Below are 27,573 nucleotides of genomic sequence, written 5' to 3' on the forward strand. Positions count from 1 at the left end.
TGTCAGTCCCACTACCATGTTTAATTATAATGTATAAGAAATATGGAAAAAAGTAAAACATCCAATTCAATTTCTAACAAAACTATGAGATCAAAGTAATCCTCAGGTTCCAGAAGATGTTCAAGAGCCATTCAGACAGTTGAGAAAAAGCAGTTTCTATGTAGGAGAAAGTAGAGACAATATAGCTTAGCCTTTTATTTTTCCAGAAATGATCTTTTCATCTATCAGTGCTTCACAAGTTTCCATGTGATTCAGTGTTTTACCACTGTCTGATGTCTTACCAGGGGGAGTAAAGCTTAGATGTTTCTGCTTCACTGTGTTGAAGTCACGCCCACTGCTCTGGCATGCCATAACAAAGAGAAATTCAGAAATTAGTTGTGGTTTCAATTGCTCTAATAAATCATTTTCAGAGATTAATGTCAAGCATACATAAAACTAATCAATACACATAATTTTAGATTTGACTAAATTCTAAATGGTCTAGCTTTCTAAAATTCTATGTTTCTATATCTATTTTGCAAATGAACAGGAATGTTCAAAACGGAGTACTAGGAATGGAGTGCTGGGTTTTTTTGGGGAGAGGGACAGAAGTGTCAAATTTGTATTTCCTCCTGTTAATCACCCACTAGAGTAGTTCCTAATTTAAAAGGCTTAAGCTAAGAGCAAAAGTCAGGGGACAGCAAACAGGAAGGAAGATGCTTGCTTATGTCTGGTTCTGGTATAGGCTTTAGACCAATACAGAACACAGGGCAGCAGGCCCATTCCAATTTCAGCATTTCAGGAAATAAAAAATTAGGGTTTCTAAACCAGGAAGCCACCTTATACAGTGTTTACTGTTTCATATCTTTTTTTGGATGGAGAGGGAGGAAGGGGTACCAGGGATTGAACTCAGGGGCACTCAACCACCAAGCCATATCCTCAGCCTTTATATTTTTTAAGACAGGGTCTCACTAAATTGCTTAGTTTCTTTCTTAGTTGCTGAGTCTGGCTTTGAATTTGCAAACCTCTTAAGTCAGTTTCACAAGCTGCTGGAATTATAGTCATACTCCACTGATCCCAGCAATATATAACAGTTTTTTACCCCTAAATTCATTTAAAATAACCAAGTAGTACATTAAATGGTCATGCCACATTTTAACCAATTTACCACTAATAATATTTGAGTTGAGTTTTTGCTACATTTTGCTATCTAAATAATGGGACAAAACTCTTAATATATGCTGTTCTATTGTTTCCCTAGGACACATATGCTAAAAATTACATTTCTGGGTCAAAAGGTATACAGGTGAAACTAACATTTTTATTTGTGATTTGGGAAATATACATAAAGTTTTTAAAATTGTTTTTATTGTTTTCTTGGTGTTTGGGATTAAACCAGGGCCTCAAGCTGCTAAGTGTAAGCTAAACACACTACAAGTTACACATCTAGTCCCAAGATTTTAATGTTATGGAGTCATTTCCTCCCCCATCTCCTGGACTGAATCCAGGGGTGCTTTACCACTGAGCTTCATCCCCATCCCACAACCCTTTTTTAAATTTGAAGACAAGAGTCTTATTAAGATCCCAACACCTGCATCCTCCTACCTAAACCTCTGGAGATTCTGGGATTAAAGGGGTGAACACAGTGCTTGGCTTCACAAATTATTATTATTATTATTATTATTATTATTATTATTATTATTATTATTATTTAGTGTGTTTTTTTTCTTGAGACATAAGATCTCACTTTTTTCACAGGCTTATCTCAAAATCATGGACTCAAGTGATCTTTGTGTATGGGTCTGCAGAGTAGCTGGAACTACAGGCATGTGTCACCAAGCCCAGCTTTAAAGTTTATTCTTTTTTAAAAAAAATATTTAGTTGTAGATGGACACAATACCTTTGTTTTACTTATTTTTATGTGGTACTGAGGATAGAACCCAGGGCTTTGTGCATGCTAGGCAAGTATTCTACCATTGAGCCACAACTCTAATGTTTTTATTCTTTGTTTTGGGCAGTACTAGGTATTGAAGCCAGGATCATTATACCACTGAGCTACATTTACAACCCTTTTTACTTTGAGTTAGAGTCTTGCTAAATTGCCCGGGCTGGTCTCAAACTTAAGTTCCTTCTGCCTCAGGCTCCTGAGCTGCTGGGATGATAGGCTTATGATACTATGCCCAGTCATCTTAAATTGCTGTATTTTTATTCTGGGTTTCCTGTCACATGTAAAAGGTCTTATCAATATGAAATTATACAGCCAGGTATGGTGGTATGTACCTGTTGTCCCACCTGATCAGAAAGCAGCAGCAAGAGAATAACTTGAACCTACAAATTTGAGACCAGTCTGAGAATCACAGAAAGCCCCACAAGACCCCCAAAGAAAATGGGAAAAAAGATAAAAGTGGGGTGCTTCAATAACTAACAGGGAGAAAATAACCTAAATTTAAATGTAAGGTCTCTGGTTTGACTCAATGCCTAGCATGATCAAGGACAAGAGTTTCCATGCTTATTCATATTAGCCCCAAAGCAGAAATCTAAACTCTCAAATTCCTTCTATATGATAGAATATGTATGTATGTATGTATGTATGTATGTATGTATGTATGTATGTATATCCCTCCCCCAGAACTGGGGCATTGACCCCAAGGACATCCTACCACTTAGCTTTATCCCTAGCTCTTCTTATTTTGGGATACAGTCTTGCTAAATTGCAGAGGCTGGCCTAAAGCATGTGATTCTGCTGCCTCAATTTCCTGAGTCGCTAGAATTAGTCATGTGCCACCAAACCCAGTTTACAATCTCTTTTCTAGCCAGTCCAGTGGTGCACACCTGCCTTCCAGCACTCAGCACATTGACATAGGAGCACTCAGCACATTGACCTCAGGAGTTCAGGACTGGCCTGGCCAATATACTGAGACTCCACCTCAAACAAACATAAAAACCACAAAACTGATTGTCAATTTTTCTTTCCTTCTCCACCTCTGTGGATTGAATCCAGGAGTGTGTTACCATTGACCTACAGTCCTATGATTTTTAGTTGTTTTTATTTTTTATTTTGAGACTTAATCAATTATCTTTCAGTTACTGATCCTTGACTTGTGATCCTCCTACCTCAGCCTCTTGAGTAGCTGAACTTATAGATGTGCACCCCTGTACCCAACTCTATTATTAGTTTTTAAGTATGCAATAAATTAACTGCAACAACCATATTGACCACTATATCTCCAATACTTACTCATGTTTAACTGAAACTTTGTAATTTATGACTAATATACTAGCCTATTAGGACTAATAATAAACAAGTTCCCTCCCTATTTTATGAAATAGTTTGAGGTGCACTTGGTATTATCCAGGCTGGTAGGCATCTGCCCCTCTCCAGCCCTTGCCAGGAAGGCAGCCAGGTCAGTTGCTGTGATTATTACTGTTGCCACATTTTTAGAGTGAGAGACATGCTGAATGTTTTGCCCAAGGTCAAAGAGTCAGGCAGTGTTGAGCTTGAGTTCCTGAGCTTGAGTCTCCAGAGTGCAAGGATCTTCCCTTCCAGGAGGGCTCTATCCTAGCCCCTCTGAGCCTCCACTCATGCCCAGAAAACCCACTTCTCTGAACCTAGGACAGACAGCACAGAAGCCATAAGAAGCAGCAAAAAATATGAGTATATAACAGGTGTGGGGGTCTTAGCACTCTTATCAGGAGAGTGAGTGAGGGCTCAGGCACAAATCCCCCACATGTGGCTCAGGAGATGAACTTCTGTGTGTGTCCTGGCATTGCTGGGTATGAAGGGAGAATGGGAGGCCAAGCCTCCCCTGAAAGCCTCCCAATACACCACTGAGTTAATGGTAAGCTAAACACAGAGTAAGTACATGGGGGCTCTCCTTAATCTTCATCCCACAGATCACATTCAAGTCTCTGCGTGCCTAGAGGCAGGACAAGAAAGAGGGCTGGAACCACATCACTGCAAGAGACCATGGGGGGCACTGTTGGTGACCCATCCCATTGCACTTCTAATGCTCCACTCTAAATGTTTTATATCATATGTCAAAAAAATTCCAATAAAAGGTAAATCTGGGGGTGCTGGGGTTGTGGCCCAGTGGTAGAGTGCTTGCCTAGCATCATGAGGAACTAGGTTCAATTCTTGGTACCATATAAAAACAAACAAGTAAAATAAATATATGTGTCCATCTACAACTAATACACACACACACACACACACACACACACACACACATAAATATAAAAGAAACAGAATTTTCTTTAAAAAAACTATTGGAATAGTCTCAGTCCTCATTAATAGCTGAGAAAACTGGGAACAAAAAATGTAAGGACTGGCCCAAAGCCAATTAGAAAGTTAGTGTTTCAGTCTTTTCTTTCTCTTTCCAGGGACACCTTAGTGTGCTCTGAAGCCCTGTGACCTGGACCCTGCATCCTCCAAGTCCATAATCCCACTCTTATGCCCCAAGTGCTTCAGCTTCAGGGCCAGCCTGACATCAGGGGCTTCCCCCAACACATGTGCCACACACAGGCCCCCATGTTTCAAAGCACACCCAATACTCCTCACCTCCTGTAAGGGTGCAGACTTGCCACTCCTTGAGGAGACCTGAGTTGCAGACCTGGGCCCAGGAAGGTCTTTAAGATGGTGTGCTGAGTAGTGCACATCCATTGGCCCCCAGTTGGTACCCTGCTCCACTTGAAGGCATATAGCCTCCAACATGTACCTGCGAAGCAACAGACCAAATGCAAGGAGTCACTACCCACCTTGGCCTGGTCTCCTTGACCACTCTCACCCCTCAGCTAGAAAAGCACAGAGCCGAGGGCTCTCATCCAGGAGCCTTATCCAGGCTGCCATTCCCCTCTACCACATTTCTTGGGGCAAGAACCTACAATGACAAGGAAGAGTGAAATTCCCAGAAACTCCTAGAGCACCCTGGAGAAAACCCCAAAGGATAGGAACAGTGAGTGTCAGGGCCTGGGAGCTGGGGTCAGGGATCAGTTAAAAAGATCTGTCTTCACCCCACCCCACCAGCCCCAGGCAGGGTCCACCACTTGAGCCCTTGGTTTACCAACTCACTTGGGTCACAGGGGAGCACATATCATGATGGAACAGTTCCTGGTAAAGCCCTGGTCAAATGGATTATCATTATGGAGGGAGATGAGAAAGGGAAGAGGAGCTCAGAATCAGAAGGACTACATAAGACAATCTCCCAGTGACTCTCCCTAAGTTGGTCAGGTAAGCCAGGGCTCAACCTGGGCCTGAGGCCAGGCTCTAGGTACAGGGGTGCCCAAGAGTGAGTGACTCAGGGCCTCCTGCATTCCGAGGCTCCTAGGAAGAGTGACCTCCCTAGACCCACTTGTAAGTAGCTCTCCCCAGACAGTGCTGACCCAGCACCCACCTCTCCTACCTTCTCAGGGTTCCTCATTCCCTTGTGCCTCCCTTTGCAGGATCCTTGCTCTGTCTCCATTGGCCAAACCTGTTCTCCCACCATGTTCTTCCATGTACCTTTTAAGATTTTTCTAGTGCTGTTCTGCTCGCTAAACTGATCCAAAGATGGTGTCACCACCCTGCTCCTCCTTTACTCTCTGAATCTTGATTTTTTTCTAAAAATCTACCTTAACTGAATTTCACCATCTGGGAGAGCAGGGGCAGTGGAGGATACCCAGACATATTTTCCTAGTCAAAAATCAGATTTTCCAGAAAAACATGGGCTGCAGGCCTTCAGTATACAAAGCAGGAAAGGTCAAGCTCAAAGGTCATTTCCTTCCCTGGACACTGACTGGCATCTCCTCTCCCTTATTCCACTTTCTTCTTCTGCTGAGTCCATCCATCAGCCTCAACCCCTCCTCCTTCCAGACCAGGTTGAATTTCACCCCAACTTCAAGAGCTTCAGCTAGCAAACACTCTGTTATAATGGAAAGTGGCCCAGTAGCACCTCTATCCACCCCCAATTCTCCCATGGCAAACATATGAAGACTTTGATCTTCAATACTATTCTCCACCAGAAGGAAAGATGATTCCACATCAGAACAGTTCTGGAATATGTCCAAAAACAACATGAATCATGTCTTTTATGAGGTTCTGCCTCTTTTAAGGTGTTCACAGCACTTAAGAAATGAGTATACCACCAGGTGCAGTGGCGCACACCTGTAATCCCAGTGACTTGGAGCATCACAAGTTCAATGCCAGGCTCAACAACTTAGAAAGGGCCTCAACAATTTAGTGACACCCAATCAGAAAACAAAATATAGCAAGGTTGTGGATGCATCTTTGGTGGTAAAGTACCCCTGAGTTCAATCCCTAGTACCAGAAGAAAAAAATTAATAATGGCAGATTATTTTAAAAATTACAGAATTTTTAAACCTAGAGAAAAAATTTTGATTATAATACATATATATATTGTATAGAAAATATTGATTGTACATAAGGTATAGAAAATGCTTCAAGGAATGATAATAAATTCTTAAGAACTTATCAGTAAATGTGAATACCTTCCTCCCCCCACATGGAACCCTATCACACAACTGGAATCCAACAGCTCTGAGGCACATAGACCAGCCTCTCTCACTGGCTCTACTCCTGGCACTCCTGCTTCAATTCTGTGTCTTAAACACCCTCACACTCCACAGGACCAAAATCCAACAGCATCTTTTTCTTGCCCCATCTTCTGACCAACTTCCTGCTGCCTCTCCTTCTTCCCCTTATTCTGGGGGATCAGGGAATCAGGCTTCTCTGTTCCTTTCTCTCTTTCCTTCTATCCCCAAATGTTGATTCTTCTGTTTATTGGTTCACTCATTTATCCAGGTGTCTTTTCTTTGTGTGCTGGGATTGAAGAATTCAGGCCCTTGTACATGCTAAGCACAAACTCTATCACTGAGATGCACCCCCATCAAAAGTATGGGAAAGCCTTGAGCAAGCAAGAACCAATCCACTTACCAATCCACTTTAAGGTTGCTGAGCAGGATCCTTAAAGTCACAGAAATTACTTCCTTTATGGATAGGATTGGAGGCTTCTGTATAAGCACCTATCAGGTCTTGGCATCCCCAAGCTACTGCAGATGAGGTCCTAGTCCCAAGAGATCAATGCATGCAAAAGTACAGAAGGGAAGATGAGCCTGTTGGACACCACATATGTCTCCCAGGGGAATTCCCACAGCTTTTTTGGTCTTTGAAACCCATTTCTATTTCAGATCCACTGCCCTGGGCCGCCAGCCCCACACAGGAGCCCTGCAGATTCACACCTTCCTTGTTTGGGTTGGAAGGTACAAGGTGGAGTGGTGCCCAAACTGAACCTGGAATATCCAGCTATAGTAGCGTCTTGGTGCAGGCACACTTTCCATCTGTGTCCTTCGTATTCTAGACCTTTAGGAAGATTTTCAGATTAAATCAGCCTCTTTTGGTCTATAATAATATAATGAGATTTGTATTAATGGATTATAGTAATTGTGAGGGATTTTCTAAAAATATTTATTTAGTTGTAGATGCACACACAGTATCTATGTATTTTTATGTGGTACAGAGGATTAAACCCAGTGCATCACACGTGTGAAGCAAGCACTTTACCACTGAGGTATGGCCCAGGGAATTTTTCTAAATGACATTTTATCCCCTCTTTAAATAAAAGATAAAAAAGTAAGTAGTTATTTCATGAATTTAGTCAGTTAGTTGTAAAGCAGAAGAGCAAATTCCTCAGTGAATGGCAAAACAAAAGCCCCTTTTTTTGACATTTGCCTTTAGGTTAAGCCCCAACTTTTGTCTTGCCATTTTCAAACTTAAGCTCTTACCAGCACCAGATTCTGAGTTGGGCCCTGGCTACTATGCTACTCCTATCATTCAGAATCCTATAAGTGAGTTATCATTAGGTTTATCATAGAAAGCATATCATTTCTTATGAAAAATTGACATTTTCCCTTTTATCTTGTTTTATTCAGAGTGAGAAAACTAGAGGGAAATATGAAAAGCAAAGGGTAAAATATGAAAAAAATGGTCTCCTTTCAAGAATGAAGGAACTGGCAGGGGTTGTAGTTCAGTGGTAGGGGGCTTGCCTACCATGTGTGAGGCACTGGGTTGGATTCTCAGCACCACATAAGAAATAAATAAATAAAATAAAGCTATTGTGTCCATCTGCAACTAAAAACTTTTTAAAAAAGGAAGGAACTTAAATTTGATTAACAATTAGAAGTGTTTGGATAAATGATCTGCACACTTCTTTTACTGTCATTAGATATAAAAAGACAGACTCTTGATCTCCCATTGTTTATTAATGTTCTAGGTTTATGAAAAAGTTTTTAGAAAATAGAAAAAATATCTTAACTCATTGCTTAAGAGATCCTGACAAATCGTAGAGTGTACTTATTAATCACTAAAGGCCACTAAAATGAAAACAATGTTACTGAGATGTAAAAAAATTTTAACTACCTAAAATAAAACTTTCTTTCCCAGCAACATTAATACACCAGAGTATATCCTAACATTTGAAAGGGTGGATGTTGGAGCATCAGGGTGCTGAAGACCAGTGTGTCTCACTGATTCAAAGCAGAATCAAGAGGCAGAGGTTGTGTTGTCTTGCCTGCATAATGGCTCATTCCAACCACGCCTATTCACACCTCACCAAGCAAATATCTTCACTTTTGTTTTTTTTTTAATTCATTAAATTTTATTATTACTATATAATTCAACTGTATAAAAATTATGTTTTCTTTATTATAATTTCTTTTCAGTGGTGGTAGGTGTGCTGCAGCAGCCAGCAACAGGGTCCTGTTTGTGAATGAAAAACAGATAAGGCTATTTTAGCCTTCCCACTTTCTGCCCTGTGGGCCTGGGTCTCATTGGCTGTGGATTGTAGTCTAATGACTGCTGTGAGCTGTTCCCTGCTGGGAGGCCTTCACCTGAGAGCAGGCTGGAACTGCACTCTCGGGCTCCCCACAGACCAACTGAATCAGAATCTCCTGTTAAAGTATGAGCAGGTGATTCCTTTTGGTATTAGAGTTTGGGGAGCACTCTGGGAGTTAAAGAACGATTTTCTAAGGGTGTGGAAACCAGAATTAGACAGACATCAGTATAGATAAGTAAATAAAGTCAGGTCACATCTAGGAGGCCAATTTTGAGTGAGTCTGGAAAGTGGGAGACTGTCCCTGAGGGATCTTATCAGGAACCTGCCCCTGCTCCAACCTGTTGTCAAAGTAACCAGTCTCAGGAAAATCTCTGCTCTACAAGGAGCTATAAGGTTATTAGGGTGTTTTTCCTTTATTCCATCCTGCCCTTCCGCCTTCAGCCTACCTATTTCCCACCTTTTGGCCATCCAACCAAGCATTCCTGGGCCTAGTCATGACCACAGGAAGGAGAAAAATAAGGAGGGAAGGAGAACATCAAAGGAAGCCTAGGACATATAAAAAGGGCAGAACACCTGGCTTCTTGGGATACCAGGATAGCAGCTATGCCCCCTTTCTCCCTCGCAAGAGTAGTCTTTTAAATTAACCCTGCTTCATTTGCTTGCCTTGGCCTTCTTCTCTAATGTTCAAACTTCAACATGTGCAGAAGCAGCAGTCTTCACCAATAACCAGCAATATCATATTTGGAGGTTCATATTTTGAGGAGCTTACCTCTATACTGAGGTAAGCTCCTCTCCATACAACCCACATCAGTTTGAGGTACATCTTTCTTTCTCTTATTTTGGAGGATGATGGGTACCTGTCTGCTATTTAAATGCAGTTAGTGCAGCCACCACTCTTCAAGACTAGGGTGAAAGGTTTCTGCCCTAGGCAGCTGTTAATCACCTGTTAAACACAGAGCAGGTATGTTGGGGTCTGCTGAAGCCTCTTCCTACTCTTCTTTCCAGGCTCAGAGAGCAATTGGCTTGAGTACACAGTGTCCCTAGTCCCCATCTTCCTTGGATGTGTGGAAGTGGATGAAGAAGTATGGAACAACATGAGGAATTTCTGGCCTGAGCTACAGTCAGGGGAAAATCCTAAGGTTCCTTCTCTGAAAATTCCTCCCGGCTGCCCTAAGAGGTATAAAAGGTGATCTGTAGATGAATGACACTGAGGGAAAGCCCCAGTTACATTTGCCTCCATTTGAGCCACACAACACTCCCAACCGCATGTCCATTCCCTCCTGAATGCTCCCTTCCTTTGCAAATCAGAAACACTGGAAAACACTGGAGAAGGAGGAAAGGGTGGGGTGGGGTGGGGGGGCGCAAGAGGCACCGAGGGGAGTGCGTGCGGTAGGGGGCCCAAGCAAGGGGCTCCCGGTTTGACACGACGACCAAGAGCGACGCCACCCGACCCCACAGCACGCCACGAGACACGACGACGAACACGCGCATAGGGGCCCGGCACAGGAGCCAGGCCCCAGGACTGGAGCTTAAGGCTCCATGGTTAGGGAGGGCTGGCTTGGGTTAGGGGCAGCAGGCAAGGCAAGAGAGCAGGGAAGGGAAGGGAGAGGATCGCGCAGGCCAAGTTCAGCGCAGCGCCCACATCGACTGCCAGGTGTAAGGCTACGGGCAGCCAAGGGGGCCCAGGCGAGGGGCAGGGCTGTGTTTCCCCTAGGGAGCCTCGAGGTCTCAGAGGACAGCCCATTGCACTCCTCTGCAATCCTGGGGAGTAGATCCTCCAGACAGGGACCTGGAGCCAAGCAGGGCCAAAGGAGGGCCCTGGGTGTGGAAAGGCTGCCAGCGCCAGCATGAACCTTGGTGTCTGGGTGGGTAGGGACCCAGGACCCATGGAGGAGCCCAGGCTGGGGAGAATCAGGTTGACTGGAGGGTCCAGGCAGTGCAGGGATCCCAAAGCACCAGGGCAAAAGAGGGGAGGTTCAAGTGGAGGCACCAGCAAGGGGCCTGAGATCCAGAGATAGGGACAGGGCCAGGGTCCTGGAGATAAGTGGTCTGGGACTATAGCAAGGAGCCAGGCCCAGGTCTGGAAAGCCAGTTACCACACCTCCTTCCTGCATCTCCCCAGCTGCAGCCAGTGCCTTTCCTGGTCTCTGAAAACTGTGAGTACTGAGGTGAAGAAGCTGCTGGACAAAGTCCTAGGGTGAGTGCTGCTAAAAATGCACACAGGGCTGTGTGGATGGGGGTAAAGTGGGTCTGGAAGAGGGAATTAGAAGGGAAGTGGTGTAAGGTGGCCTGGCCCACAGGTGGACCCTCTTTCTTGTGTCAGACCCCTTGGTGGGTTTCTTGGTAGTCTGTCTTGCTTTGAAGTTTAAACTTGACTTGTGGACATTGACCGCATGATATTGATATGGGAGTTATAAGAATTTTCATCACTTGTGTGTTTTAAAAAATGATAGAAATAATGGACCCATGTGAGGACTGTAATGGAAATTCAGTAGAAGTAATTTGTAATGTCTGGCACATAGTTAAGTACCAGCAACATTTGCAAAATGAAGTAAAATAGTTGTATTCCATATAGTTACAGTGCTTAGGAACTTTGGTTTTTATGCTTAAGTGTTAGTAATAGTTGAGTGTTATCTTCTATAAGATGGAAGGGAATGATCAACTTTAGTTTCCACTGAGTATTAACTCAAATGGTTGAATATAGGTTTTCCAAGAAAAATGAAAATAAGATGTACTTAAGGAATACATTTGTTATTGGCTCATGTTTTTAGGCACTTGGTGGACATTTTCTTACCGTGAGGAACATTTATATTTTCAGTATAAAGATTTCATAGAAAAATAAGCAGAGTGCCTTTATTTTAAAATTAATGATAATTTCAGTTATGTATTTAAAAAATTAAAATACTTTTGTATTGATACTTGTCATCAAGTTCCTATAGGTTGACGCCTCCAGGATATTAATTGTGAGAAACAGAGTCTCAGGCAAGTGGTACATTTCTGGTGTTGTAACTAATAATTTTATTTAGTCAATATTTGTGGTTATATGATTGAGGTTTTATATATTTGGTAAATATTTTTAAGAATAACTTCAGGGCTGAGGTTGTGGCTCAGCGGCAGAGTGCTTGCCTAGCATGTATGAGGCACTGGGTTTGATTCTCAGCACCACATATCAATAATTAAAATAAACGTCCATTGACAAATAAAAAAAATTTCTAAAAAAGATGTAAAGATGCTATGTCAGTTTTTCATGGCTGTGATGAAAATAACCTAAACAAGAACAACTTGGAGAAAGAACAGTTTATTTTGGTTCGTGGTTTCAGTGGATGCAGTCATGGTCAATTAGCACCATTGATCTGGCACCCAAATGAGGCAGAATATCATGGCAGAGGGTATGGTAGAGAAAGCTGCTCAGCTCTTGGCAGTGGGGAACCAGGGTAGAAAAGGAAGGGGCCAAGGACAAATACTGTCCTCAAGGCCAAACCCATAATGACTTACTTCTCCATTCATGCCCCATATGCCTATACTTTTCACCACCTCCCTGTGGTCCCTTCAAATTATTAAGCCAACTAATAGATTAACCCACTGGTAATGTCAGAACTCTCATGAACATTCACCTCTGGAACATGGTGGCATTGCCTTAACCATGGGCTTTCCAGATTAAAAACAGTAACAGATTTTATTATTGGTTCTATTTTAGCATAATGTAGTTGTTATAACTGAGTTTCATGATGTAATTTGTTATATGACTTTGTATTGTCCAAGTGTCTAGAGTATCAGAAGAAACTCAGACTCAATAAAGAGCAGACATGAGGGAGGTTGTTTATTAGGGGCAGGGTTATAGCAGGGGAATTGATCCTATGAAGTCAACACAGGATTGACATGTTCACATGTGAGATGAGAAAAAGCAAATTCGCTTGAATTTGTTCTGGTTTGGTGGCCCCATATTGTTGGTGGAATTAGAAGACTAAGGCTCTAGGACTTGTTTTGTTCTTGTGATTAAAAACCAGGGCCTGGTACAAGCTAGGGAAGCAATCACTGATTGACACTCCTAGCTTTAGGCAGCAGGCTGTAAAATTTTAGGCAGCTTTTCTACCTTAGCCTCTCTTTGGAGCACAATAGACAATTTTAATTGTAAGGCATATAAGTAAGAGTAACTTATATAAAGGAACAAAATGATGCTTGTTCACAGGCATACACTTAAGGTATTGCTCTATGATGTAATGTTTTCTGACAAATGCATCCTGAGGTAATTTTGTCCATATGCAAACATCAGAGTATGTACCCACATAAAGTAAGATGGCTACATCACTAAGCGATCTAGTCTGATGGGACCAACTTATAAACTAATCTTCATTGACTGAAATGTTATGTCATATGTGACTGTAACTGGGACCACAGAGGTAAACCTTTTTGTCAACAGTTAAGTATTTTTTATGGGTTTGCATGATTCTCACACAAACAAACTGAGGTTTGAGCAGAAGACTTGTTCATGGACGTCTCCTATATCAGACTTCCAGAAAGGGCCAGTTTTACCCATTCCTAGCCAGTACCTGATGTGTGAGAATCATGTGACTGAAATGACTAGGAAGAAGCCCTTTTCATCTTGAGGGGCTATACTGGTGGCCAAGCCGGATGTCCCTGCTTCAGATGGTAAGTCTCCTTCCTTCATGTAGTGGTGGGGTGGGGTGGGGGTAGGGGGTTGACTAGAACTTTTGGTTTCCTGAGATTGGATTGTCATGGGACTGCTGGGCTCCTGTCACACCTGGGGCTGAACACTGGACACAGCAGCAGAGCTGGAAACATCACAGGCAATCAGGCCTCTCAGCTCTACCATGCAAGTGTGAGAAATAGGGTTATGAGGAAACGCCATAGGTGCACAGTAGGTATGTGTGCAGGAAATAAGATCCAGCTGAACAGTGCCAGTGTGGGCACCAGATATGGGGATTTGGCTGGGCAATGCAAGTGTTGTGGCCTTTTTTGGGGGAAGCTGCAGATAGATACTCCATAAGCCCCCCCCCCCATGCCCAACATCTCTTCCTTTTGGTGTTACTGGCTCTTTACACTTGTTGCCTAGATTTCTTGCTTTGGACCCGTTTAAATTCCTTTTTAATATTCCCTGCACCAGTCCCGTGCCATTATCCCATTCCCACATGTATACTGCCTGGTCGTAAAAACTTGGCCTCACATAATTATGATGTCATTGTGTACAACTTCCATGCCATAGATTCCCATCCTTGTCTAGGTTTCAAGACCCTTTCCTTAGATACATAGTCCTGGGACAGTAGGGATCATTAAGACATCCTCTTTCTCAGACCTGTGACCATGCTCCAGGACCCCAGACAGCCTGAGGTGGACCTGGGCCTTGAGCCTTCCTCCCTTCTGTGCAACCTGCTCCACTGTCTCCACTCCCTTCCTCCCATCCCCTGGGACTGATGGGGGGTGTGGTAACTGGGTCAAAGCTGAAGGACAAATGCAAGAGCTCATCGATGAGAAGAATCTCAATATCCAATGTACTATCCACTGCTTCCTCTTAATCCTCCTCAACTTTGTAACTTACTGCATCATCTACTAATTTTTTTCCTATTGCCAGTCTCTCCCCCACTAGAACATATACCCTGTTAAGGGCTGCATTTTTCCTGATAAGGAAAATACTGAAGCAAGGACCCTGCAGTCTAATTGAAAATGATCATGTTATGATTTGGACAGAAAGTGAAAATTGTTAATGCAGAACTATTCAAAAGTAAAATGATTAAACTTAAGGCTATGACCTAAATCAGTTCATCTTATTTTGAATAGAGTAATTGGGTGGTAATCATACACAGGTGGGGAGTGATTGAAGGAAGTAGGTCACTGGGTACCTATCTGGAATGGGTCCATATTCCCTATGGCCTCTTCCCCTTCCCCTCTTTCTGTCTCCTGGCCAACATCAACGGGGCAGCACTCCTCCATCATGCCCTTCCGCCATGACATTCTGCTTCATTTTGGGCCCAGAGCAATGGAGTACGTTCACCATGTACTGAACCTCTGGAACTACTTTTCTTGTCATGTACTTTGTAGTTAGTGAAAAAAACCTGACTAACACAGGCCACAAGCCTTGTCTAGGGGAGGGGAAGGATACAGGAATGCACATACTAGAAAATGCCTCCTTGGAGGGCCAACTAGTAAATAATTCTGCCTTGTAGGTCATCCAGTGTGCTCCACTACTCAACTCTGCTCCTGTGCCAAGAAAGCAGCCATGACTGTGTTCCAGTGAAACCTTACTTAGAAAAACATGTGGCAGGCCAAATTTGATGCAAAAAAAAACCATGCCCTAAATGAAGTAAAGTTCAAGTACACAGAAAAATGCCATCATTGGATTGGGTGGATCTGTCAAACAGAAACAACAATGGCAGAGGTTTTAACAAGTCTAACAGTGACACAAAAACCTGAAAATAATGCCCCATGCTGGGAGTGGTGGCTCCTACCTGTAATTCCAGCAGCTCAGGAAGCTAAGACAGGGGGATTGTTAGTTCAATGCCAGCCTCAGAAAATTATCGAAGCCCTAAGCAATTTAATGAGACCCCTGTCTCTATGTAAAATATTAAAAAGTGTTGGGTAGGTGACTTGGTAGTTAAGCACCACTGGGTTCAATCCTCAGTACCTAAAAAAATAAAAATAAAAATAAAAATAAAAGATACCACATTGTTAGCTAGAGATAGGACCACAAATGTAAACATTAAGAACATGAATCTAACCTGAATCTAATATCAACCTCACAGCCACAGGAACATATTTTGTAAGGTCAACACCCACTTGAGTTTATAAGGTCAACACCCACTTTAGAGTTTAACACAGGTACAACTGAATTCTATAACCAGCCTCATGGCGGAGCTAAAGGTCACAAGCTTTCAGGGACCAGACAGGAGTACTGAAGAACATTTCTACTACCTGATGATATTTGCACCAATTACACAAAGTAGAAAATAAGAAAGAAAGAAACAAAGAAAGAAAATGAAAATCCATCATTTCTTATTCTCATGAAAATTATTGTAAAAATCATTGAATCAGCAATAACCTTATATTTAAGTCCCTTTCAGGGCTGGGATACAGCTCAGTTAATAGAGTGCCTACCTTGCATGCACACCGCTTTGGGTTCAATTCCCAGCACCACCACAAAAAAAGTCTCCCTTTCACAACAGACATAAAATATTTAAATTTTCAGGAACAAACAACATAAAAAATATGCAGAGCCGGGGCTGGGATTGTGGCTCAGTAGTAGATCCCTTGCCTAGCAGGAGCAGGACTCGGGTTCATTCCTCAGCACCACATAAAAAAAAAAAAGAAATAAAGGCATTGTGGGGTATCCATCTAGACCTAAAAAATAAAGATTAAAAAAAATGCAGAGCCAAACTTCAGTAAGGGGCACATGTGCTGACTGCAGGGAACACATGCCCTGCATGGGTCAAAAAAACATTAATTTTTGAAAAAAGATGTCATAATGAATGTTAATTTTAATCAATATCACAAACTTTGGGAGCAAGATAAAGTTGTTAAAAAATATATTTGAAGAGGTATGGGGAAGGGGGCCAACCTTGTAAAGACTGGCTGTGAACAGTGGGAAGCCAGAGTGAATGCTTTGTCTATTTCTGGACCATACAGTCCTGTAGGCAGGAGCAACCACACTTTTTTTGGTTGGAGGGGGGTGGTGAGGGCACTGCTGGGGATGGAACCCAGGGTCACTCTATCATGGAGCAACACTTGTGGCCATTTTGATTTTGAAACAGCATTTTGTAAGTTGCTGAGGCTGGCTTCCAACTTGCAAACTTTCTGCTTAAGTCTTCCCAGTCTCTAGAATTATAGGCATGGGCCACCAGGGCAGTCAGGTTCTTCTTCTAAGAAATCATTTTCTCCACCCACTTACTCCTTAAAGCTCCTGGGTAGCCTTTTCAGACTCCAGAATTACAAAGGCTTGGAATAATGGCATCTTCTGTCCACCTGGTCATGGGTTGAGCCTGGAACCAGGGCAGAGGGTGGCTTTGTTTTGGTGCTAGGCCATATGTTATGTAACTATGAAATATTTCTAAATACTTCTAAAAGTTTGATGTTTGGGTGAGTTTTCTCTCCTTGCTAGAACATGATGTGTTGCCAGACCTTATGTGTCCCATCACACTCTCCATGTGTCAGCCACTGACCTAATTTACTGAGATTCAGAAAAGATCTCAACTTCAGAGTTTTGTCATACACCCTGAGAGCTTAGGTTAAGGTAGGGCCACCTCTGTCATGTGAAAGTCCATGATATTTCTCTGAAAGCCTAGAGCCAAGCAGTGACAAGGCTCATCAGCTGTGAATTTATCTCAGAAGCCTCATCCACTAATACCACCTGTTAATACCATAGCAAATAGAGACCTTACCTGTTATCCTGACTGTCCACCAAGGGGGTCAAGCTGGCTTCTCCAAGAACTTCTCCTGTACAAGAATGTCTCAGCTTCAAAGACACTTTACTTTTCACAAAGCCTGTTTCCATATTAATTGAACAAGTGGGCTTTAAGAATTTTGGGAACTATTCTTATGTGTTTTAAGTACTTCATCTATCTTCTGTATTCTATGAAGATTTTTCACATTATTCTCTTCCCTCTGAGCATGTAAACCTACACAACAATTCTCATTGAATTTCAATAAACTCTGATTCAGTAAATCATCTCCTCATTTCTGTCATATACAACAACTGGCAGCCAGCAGCATTTTATAATCCATTGAGGTGAATGATTAAACAAAGTTCAAATTTCAATTTTAATTTTAATGAAAGCATAGAGAATACAAATTTCATAGCATTCTTCTTCATGCTCATTATTCCACTGTATTTTCAACTTTGATGACCTGGGAAGAATTTCTAAAAGTGGCATAAACTATAAGAATTCTGTGCCATGCTGAAAAACACTCTGTTAAATTAATTGAGTAGCATAAAACTGTTTTCACTATAACTTCTGCTATATGCACTACCCAGTACCTTAAGATGATGGCATAATTGTTTTTTTTTTTTTGACCAGTAAGTATATAAAGGTAAATGAGTAAATTACTATTCTTAGTCTTTTCATTTTGAAATTTGGAAACTACTCTCTATCATAACAAACAAGAAAATTTTAATTATTTATATATTAAGGTAACAGGAATTAAACCTAAAGGAACTCAATCACTGAGCCACATTCCCAGCCATACTTTGTGTTTCATTTAGAGATGGGGGTTTCACCAGTTGTTTAGGACATCGATAAGTTGCAGAGGATGGCTTTGAAGTCATGATCCTACGGCTTCTGGCTCCTCAGCTGCTGAGTTTATGGGTATGCACCACCACACCCAACTAAATTACCAAGTTTTAAATACATGGTATACATAAAACAATAGGTTGGAAGCCGGGAAGGGTGGTATGTGCATGCAATCCCAGTGAGGTGGGAATCTGAGGCAGGAGGATCACAAGTTTGAGGCCAGCTAGGAAACTTAGTGAGACCCTGTCTCAAAAGCAAATTTAAAATAACTGGGGCTATAGTTCATTAGTACAGCACCCATATACCCCCAGTCCAGAAAATTAAGGTATGAAGATCTCCACTATCTACACCTAGTAAATTAAAGACAAACAATTTCAGATCATACAGATGGTTCAACTATGACCTGTCTACATCTCAGAACAAGGCTTATGTATGCATTTTAGAAGTTTCTTTCCAGGTTTAAGACCTCAAGAATACACACTGCTTTTTATGAAAACTCAACAACTGAGTGTTGTAAAGGCACACATCTCACAAGAAAAATTTACATACTCATGGGCTGATGATGAAATTTCCACATTCTTTATAATCCTACTGCCACTGTCTCTATCAAATGCCTAATACCTTGCTTAAATAAAAGCTTCAATTGCTTACTAGACCCTTAAAACAGAGACAAAAACCAAAGTTCTTTAGCAAGCTATTAAATCATTAAAAAAATGGAAAGCCCCAGCCCTTTGTAATCCCAGCAACATGGAATGCTGAGGCAAGAGGAATGCAAGTTGAAACCCAGCCTCAGCAACTCACCAAAGCCTTAAGCAACTCACTGAGGCCCTAAGCAACTCACCAAAGCCCTGTCTCTAAATAAAATATAAGAAACTGGCTGGGGATGTGATGCAGTGCCTCTGGGTTCAATCTCCAGTACCAAAACCTACCAAACAAACAAAGATATACATACAATAGCGACACTCCTGTGAAAACATTACTACCAGCAAGGATCACCAATATATCTTATTATACAGAAGATCACCACTGATTATCCTAAACACTTGAAAAGTCTTAATTAAAAACAGGAGAAGACTGGGGTTTTGGCTCAGTGGTAGTGAGCTTGCCTGGCAGGTGAGGTACTGGGATTAATTCTCATCATCACATATAAATAAATAAATTTTTAAAAAGGTCCATTGACAACTAAATATATACTAAAAACAAACAAAAAACATGAAAGCCAGGCACAGTGGTAACCATCTGTAATTCCCTCTCAGTCACTTGGGGAATAAGAAAGAAAGACAAAGTTAGTGAGCAGCCTGGGCAATTTAGACCTTGTGCCAGAATAAGTAATAAAATCTACTTTGGCTAAGCCAGGCGAGGTAGTGCTGAAAGACCCTGAGACCCCAAACCAGGATGGAGCACGTGAGACACTGGACGAAATCGGCAGGAGGGTTTATTCTCATAGGCGCCTATGGGTACACAGCAGCACCTCGGCCGTAGCTTCGGTGGCTTGCACACCCGGGCTCGGGGGTACAGAGTTTTTATAGGGAGAGGGGGTCAGTTTTCAGCTTAGCACAGCAACAGCCATTCTATAGGTTCCTCGGAATTCAGTCCTGGGGTCACCTGGGGGGTAAACTTGTTTTTTTCCACTTTACGTTCTCAGAAAAGAAACCCATAAATTACATCCCGTCCTTATTGTTCCCGTTTTTACCCTATTTCCTCAGGCTTGTCTTTCCCAAGATTATCTATATGGAACATCTGGCGGTGGCATTGTATAGCGTTTGGAGTGCTACACGCAGTCGGGGAGTGCTACGTGCGGCTGGGGAGTGCTTGTGGGGAGTGCTTTGTGCGGCTGGGGAGTGCTTGTGCATGGGGACTTTCTAGAGGGCGCGGGGGTTAGAATTCTTAACGTTGGGTCTGGGGCCCTGCAGTCTTTCAGTGCACACCTACAGTCTCAGTGGCTCCAGAAGCTGAGGCAGGAGGATTAACAATTCAAAGCCAGTTTCACCCATTTAACTAGGCAGTAAGCAAATCAGTGAGACCATCTGTAAAAAAATATTTAAAAAGGGCTGGGGATGTGATTTAGTGCTTAAGTGCCCAGGGGTTCAATGCCCTGTACATAAAAAAACCCAAAAAAACACAATGGCTGTAGCTCAGTTGTAAAACTCCCCTAGATTCAATCCCCAGTGTCAAACACACACACACACACACACACACACACACACACACACACATACACACAACATAAGAATGAATGTCCAACTTGTTTATAAAGTACACACTTTTCTAGCAACTCTGCAAACTGAGGAAGGAGGAATCAAAGTTTGAAACCAGTCTTAGCAACTGAGGGAGACACTTACTTAAAATATAAAGCAAAAAAGGACTGGGGCTGCGGCTAAGAGGCAGAGCACTCAGCTGGCATGTGTCAGGCACTGGGTTCGATCCTCAGCACCACATAAAATGTAATAAAGTTATTGTGTTCACTTATAATTTAAAAAATATCAAAAAATAAAATAAATAGAAAGCAAAAAGGACTTGAATGTAGCTTAGTTACAGAGAATATCTGGGTTCCACCCCTAAATGCTCACAAGAAAAAAAGAATGTTGGCCCATGAGTGCAGCTCTGAATTTAATCCCCACTCCTGCCAAAACCAGAGTACATATATTATCATTCATTAAATTGCTTATGTGGGCTGGGGATGTAACTCAGTGAAAGAGTCCTTGCCTAGCATATGTGAGGCACTGGGTTTGATCTTCAGCACCACATAAAAATATACAAAAACAAAACAGAGGTATTGTTTTTATCTATAATCTAAAAAAGTATTAAAAGTTCTTGTTTGAGTTATAAGAATACTAGAAAACAAATATCTTTACAAACAAGAATAGCCAGTTAGAACACAATGGTGGAAAATTCATTAGGAATAGACATGTTGGTTGTTGGTGCCTCCCTGCACAAGAACACTAGACATTAAACCCAGGGCCTCCACGAATGCTCAACATTGAACGTATACCTCAGCACAGAAATCAGCAATTGTTAAAAATATTAACAATTCAAAGCCAGTTTCACCCATTTAGAAATAAACTCACATGCAAGTTCTACAATTATAAAACTGCAAAACTTTTTTGAAATGAGAAAAAACATCACCCAACTTGAGTCAAACCTCTATTTCGATGAAAAACATGAGAAACACAAAAGAGGGCTGGGGATGTGGCTCAAGCGGTAGCATGCTCGCCTGGCATGCGTGCAGCCCGGGTTCGATCCTCAGCACCACATACAAACAAACATGTTGTGTCCGCCGAAAACTAAAAAATAAATATTAAAATTAAAAGAAAATAACACAAAAGACAAAAGCCTAAACCTGGACCCAGGGGGTACCAGCCTGTAGTCCCAGCTGCTCAGAAAGCTGAGACAGGAGGACAACTTGAGCCCCAAACTTTATTGCAAACCTGCACAACATAGGAAGATCCTCTGAAATAAAGAAGGAAAAAAGGAAGGAAGAAAAAAAGAAAACAAGCAACAAATATGAAATAACTCTACTCCGGAGCTGGGGCCAAGGAAGAAAAGTTGCAGTCTAACCTGCTTCTAAATAAAAACTGAAAAGTGCCAGCGATAAAGCTCAGTGGGAGATCACCCTTGGGTCAATTCCCTAGTTCCAGAAAATAAAAAAAATAAAAATAATAATAATAATAAAACCATAGAGCAGTTCACAAAGAACTGGACAGGCTGGCATAGTGGCACACATGAGCTTGGGAGGCTGAGGCAGGAGGAGCACAAATTCAAAATCAGCGTCAGCAATTTAGTGAAGCCTTAAGCAACTCAGCAAGTCCCTCTCTCTAAATAAAAATTAAAAAATTAGCTGAAGATGTGGCTCAGTGGTTAAACTCCCCTGTGTTCAATCCCCAGTATCAAACACACACACACAAACACAACACAATGAATGTCCAGGTGTTAAAGACGTACACTCCTTTAATGAATCCCAGCATCTCTGCAAAAAAAGGAAGGAGGAACCAAATTTGAAGCCAGCTTTGGTAACTGAGGAAGCCACTGTCTTAAAATAGAAAGTAAAAAGGGCTTGGGATTTAGCACAGTGGTAGAGAATCTCTGAATTCAATCCCTAAACTACCAACTTAAAAAAAGAGTTGGCCAATGAGAGCAGCTCTGAATTTAATCCCCAGTTCTGCAAAAAATAGAGCATTTAATATTATGAACCTTTAAAAAAAGGCATCAGAATGCTAGAAAACAAATATCTTTATAAACCAGAATAACTAATTAGAACACAATGGGGGAAAACTCATTAGGAATAAATGAGGGTTTGAAGAGTTGGGGGGAGGTGTACGTGATGATGCAGGTGAATGCTAGGCATTAAACCCCAGGCCTCCGCACACATTCTCAACATTCACCCTACACCCTCAGTACAGAAATCAGCAATTGTTAAAAATATGTAACACCTAGGAATAAACTCTTATGCAAGCTCTACAATTATAAAACTGCAAAATTTTCCTGAAATGAGGAAAACAAAAGACAAACACCTAAACCTGGACCCAGAATGTACCAGCCTGTACTCCCGGCTTCTCAGAAAGCTGAGACAGGAGGACACCTTGAGCCCCCAACTTTAACACTGCACTGGACAATATAGGAAAACCCTCTTCCAGAAAAAGAAAACAAACAACAACAAATATGAAATAACTCTACTCCAGAGGTGAGGCAGTAGGATGAAAAGTTGCAAAATAGCCTGATCTAAAAAAAAAAAAAAAAAAAAAAAAAAGGCCAGTGATAAAGCTTAGTGGTAGATCACCCCTGGGTCCAATTCCAGTACCTAAATAAATAAATAAATAAATAAATAAAGCAGTTCACAAACAACAGGATAGGCCTCAAAACAAACAAAAGAAAGACATATGTACAATAGCAACACTCCTATAGAAACAGTACTACCAACACCAATCATCAATACACTTACTATACATAAGATTACCACTGATTATCATAAACAATTTAAAAGGAAAACTCTTCATTACAAATTGTGAGAGGCAGGCATAGAGGTGACCATCTATAATGCCCCCTCAGTTGCTGAAGTTACACAGCGTCCTAGGAATTCAGACCTTCTGCCAAAATAAGCAATAAAAATTGTCATAATTAAACCAGGCAAGGTGGTGCACACCTGTTACCCCAAGGGCTCCAGGGGTGAGGCAGAATGAATGTGAGTTCTAAGCTAGCCTCAGCAATTCAGCAAGGCACTAAACAACTCAGTGAGACCCTGTCTCTAAATAAAATATTTTAAAAAGGCTGAAGATGTGGCTCAGTGCTTAAGTGCCCTGGATTAAATTCATAGGAAAAAATAACAACAAACAAACAAACAAACAAAAATGCATAGCTATACCTTAATGATGAAATTTCTCTGGTTTGAATACCCAGTATCAAAAACACACAATACACACACACACACACACACACACACACACACACACACACACACAAGCACACACAAGGGAATTAATGTCCACCTGCTTACAGAGATTCATTCCCTTAATCCAAACAACTCTACAAACTGAGGAAACAGGAATCCCAGTTTGAGGCCAGCTTCAGCAACTGACGGAGACATTGTCTTAAAAACTACAATAGGGGCTGGTTTGTGGCAAGGCACTGAATTCCATCCTCAGCACCACATAAAAATAAAATAAATTACAGGCAGTGGGTCCAACTACAACTGAAAAAAAGAAAAAGAAAAAACTTAAAAAACATAAAAAGACTTTGAGATGTATCTCCGTAGCAGAAAAATATCTGTGATCAACCCCTATATTCCTAATTAAAAAAAAAAAAAACTGGCCCATCAGTGCATCTCTCAATTTAATCCTCAGTTCTGCCAAAAATAGAGCATGTATATTATCATTCATTAAGTCATAAGAATGCTAGAAAACAAATATCTTTATAAACAAGAATAACCAGTTAGAACACAATGGGGGAAAACTCATTAGGAATGAATGAGGAATTTAAGGGTTGGGGGGTGATGAACACCGGGCCTCCACACATGCTCAGTATTTACCTATACTCTAAGCACAGAAATCAGCAATTGTTAAAAATATGTAACACCTAGGAATAAACTCCCATGCAAGCTCTATAGTTATAAAATTCAAAACTTTACTGAAATGATAAAAAACTTCACCCAAATGGAGTCAAACCTCTATTTGGATAAAAATCATAAGGAAAACAAAGACAAATGCCTGAACTGGACTCAAAAGGTATCAGCCTGTAGTCCCAGCTGCTCAGAAAGCTGGGACATGAGGTCAACTTAAGCCCTGAACTTTAAGGCTAAACTGGAAAACATAGGAAGAACCTCTTTCAGAAAAAGAAAACAAACAACAACAACAAATATGAAATAACTTTACTTCAGAGGTAAGGCAGTAGGATGAAAACTTTTATGGTAGTCTGCTTCTAAATAAAAAATAAAAAGGGCCAGGGATAAAGCTCAGTGGTAGATCACCCCTAGGTACCATTTCTAGTTCTTGGAGAAAAAATAAATAATAATAGAACTATAAAGCAGCTCACAAACAACAGGATAGGCCTCAAAGCAAACAAACAAAAGATATATGTACAATAGTGACACTCCTGTGTAAACATTACTACCAGCACCAATCACCAATAAACTTACTATACATAAGATTACCATTGATTATCATAAACACTTTAAAGGAAAAGTCTTCATTAGAAAATGTGAGAGCCAGGCATACAGGTGACCATCTATAATTCCCTCTCAGTCTCTGAGAGGGGAACTAAGGCACTAAGGCAGGAGGAATGAAAGTTAGAGAGCAGCCTGGGAATTCAGACCTTCTGCCAAAATAAGCAATAAAATTGTCATGGCTAAACCAGGCAAGGTGGTGCACACCTGTAATCCCAGCAGCTCCAGAGGTGAGGCAGGAGGATTGTGAGTTCAAAGCCAGCCTCAGCAACTTAGCAAGGCACTAAGCAACTCAGTGAGACCCTGTCTCTAAGTAAAATATTTTAAAAAGTCTGAAGATGCGGCTCAGTGCTTAAGAGCCCTGGATTCAATCCCTAGGGAAAAACAACAACAACAACAAAATGCATAGCTGTAGCTTAATGTTGAAACTCCCATGGTTTGAATCCCCAGTATCAAACACACACACACTCATTCACACACACTCACACACACAGGACACACACACGATGCACGCACACACACACAGGATGCACTCACACACACACACACACACACAAGGGAATTAATGTCCAGCTGGTTACAGTGGTACACTCCTTTAATCCCAACAACTCTTCAAACTGAGGAAAGAGGAATCCCAGTTTGAAGCCAGCTTCAGCCACTGAGGGAGACATTGTCTTAAAAAGTAAAATGTGGGGCTGGGGTTGTGGCCTAGCAGGTGCGAGATGCTGAGTTCCATCCTCAGCACCACATAAAAATAAAATACAGTCAGTGGATCCAACTACAACTAAAAAAAAAAAAAAAAAAAAAGGAAAAAACTCAAAAAATGTAAAAGGGTTTGAGATGTATCTCCATAGAAGAAAAATATCTGTGATTAACCTCTAAATCCCCAAAAGAAGGGGAAAAAAAAAGCTGACCATCAGTGCATCTCTCAATTTAATCTCCAGTTCTGCCAAAAATAGAGAATGTATATTATCATTCATTAACTCATAAAAATGCTAGAAAAAAATATCTTTATTAAAAAAAATAACCAGTTAGAATACAATGGGGAAAACTCATTAGGAACAAATGAGGAGTTGAAGGGTTGGGGGGTGGCTGGCGAGCCGCTGCAGGTGAACACTAGACATTAAACCCCAGGACTTCCACACAGGCTCAACATTCACCCTATACCCTCAGCACAGAAATCAGCAATTGTTAAAAATATATAACACTGGGCTGGGGATGTGGCTCAAGCAGTAGCATGCTTGCCTGGCATGCGTGCAGCCCGGGTTAGATCCTCAGTACCACATACAAAGATGTTGTGTCTGCCAAGAAGTAAAAAATAAATATTACAAAATTCTCTCTCTCTCTCTCTCTCTCTCTCTCTCTCTCTCTCTCTCTCTCAAATATATATAATAAAACACTTAGGAATAAACTCTCATGCAAGCTCTACAATTATAAAACTGCAAAACTTTCCTGAAATGATGAAAACTTCACCCAAATGGAGTCAAACCTCTATTTGCATGAAAATCATAAAGAAAATAAAAAACAAACGCCTAAACCTGGACCCAGAAAGTACCAGCCTGTAGTCTCAGCTACTCAGAAAGCTGAGGCAGGAGGACAACTTGAACCCCGAACTTTAGGACAACATAGGAAGACCCTCTTCCAGAAAAAGAAAACAAACAACAACAACAAATATGAAATAACTCTACTTTTGGAGGTGAGGCAATAGGATGAAAAGTTCCAAGCTAGCCTGCCTCTAAAAAATTTAAAAAGGCTAGGGATAAAGCTAAGTGGTAGAACACCTCTGGGTCTAATTCTTAGTACCGGCAAAAAAAAAAAAAAAAAAAAAAAAAAGAACCAAAATCAATTATAAAAAAAGACTGGCTGGGCAAGGTGGCACACACTCCATAATCTCAGCAGAGCTCAGGATGTTGAGGCAGGAGTACAAATTCAAAGCCAATCTCAGCAATTTAGCAAGGCCCTAAGCAACTTAGCCAGACCCTGTCTCTAAATAAAATATAAAAAACCACCTGGGAAAGTGGTTCAGTAATTAATCTCCCTGAGGTTTAAACCCCGGGACTCCCCCAAAATATAAAAAGACAAAATGTTCTACCACACAGGTGCTGAACAAAATGCAAAGGAAGTCTATCTACCGAACCGACAGAAATGCAGACTCACAACCCTGTTGCTGGACCTTGGGTACTGACCCAGAGATTTCACTTCCACAAACTCATTTTGAAGAGTTAGGGCCAATTCAACAAATATATTCCACAAACTCACTTAAATAAGGGCAAATAATGTGGGCGAACTAGTGCCTGAGTAGATCCCAAGTATTCCGGAGCACGAGCCTAGAGGATACCAATTTTATGCCAATCTCAAGCAAGTCAGTGAGACCCTATCGACTCAAAATAAAAAGTAAAATAAATAACAAAAATGGACTGAGGGGGCTGGGATTGTGGCTCAATGGTAGAGTGCTTGACTACCATGTGTGAGATGTGAAGTTCAATTCTCAGCACCACATATAAAAAAGTAAAATAAGATTCATGACAACTAAAAATATATTTTGGAGATGTAGCTCAGCAATAAAGTAGTCCTAGGCTCAATCCCCATTAGCAAAACTAGTTTAAACAAACAACAGCAGACTACTATGAGGAAGTATCAGAGCTTTGGCTCATTCAGGCTTCTAAAACAAGACCCCATGGCATCTCTACCTTGCAAACAACCATTTATTTATTACCGTTTTGCAGGGGTAGAAGTTGGCGATTGAAGACTGCTTCCAAATTGCTTAAGACACCTTCCTGTAGGCTCCTCACAAAACAGAGAATCACTTTGGAATTTTCTTTACATAGCCACAGCTATATCCTGGGGTGTGAACTCAACCCCCAGGGTCAAAAGG

General features: G+C 41.4%; 1 long non-coding RNA gene across 2 annotated transcripts; it reads right to left on the reverse strand.

Moving 5' to 3' along the window:
* LOC144376447 (uncharacterized) lies at positions 1–27,573 on the reverse strand. 2 transcript variants are annotated; one of them, XR_013436944.1, is made up of 5 exons: positions 27,415–27,573; positions 17,195–17,297; positions 4,538–4,694; positions 282–339; positions 1–156 (listed from the first exon to the last, which is right to left on the reverse strand). It is a non-coding gene; the product is annotated as an uncharacterized LOC144376447 (long non-coding RNA). The 2 variants fall into 2 exon arrangements; XR_013436945.1 differs by lacking the exons at positions 17,195–17,297; positions 27,415–27,573 and adding exons at positions 6,908–7,037; positions 7,213–7,923.

This window comes from Ictidomys tridecemlineatus, chromosome 3, assembly GCF_052094955.1.
Source record: "Ictidomys tridecemlineatus isolate mIctTri1 chromosome 3, mIctTri1.hap1, whole genome shotgun sequence".
NCBI lineage: Eukaryota > Metazoa > Chordata > Mammalia > Rodentia > Sciuridae > Ictidomys > Ictidomys tridecemlineatus.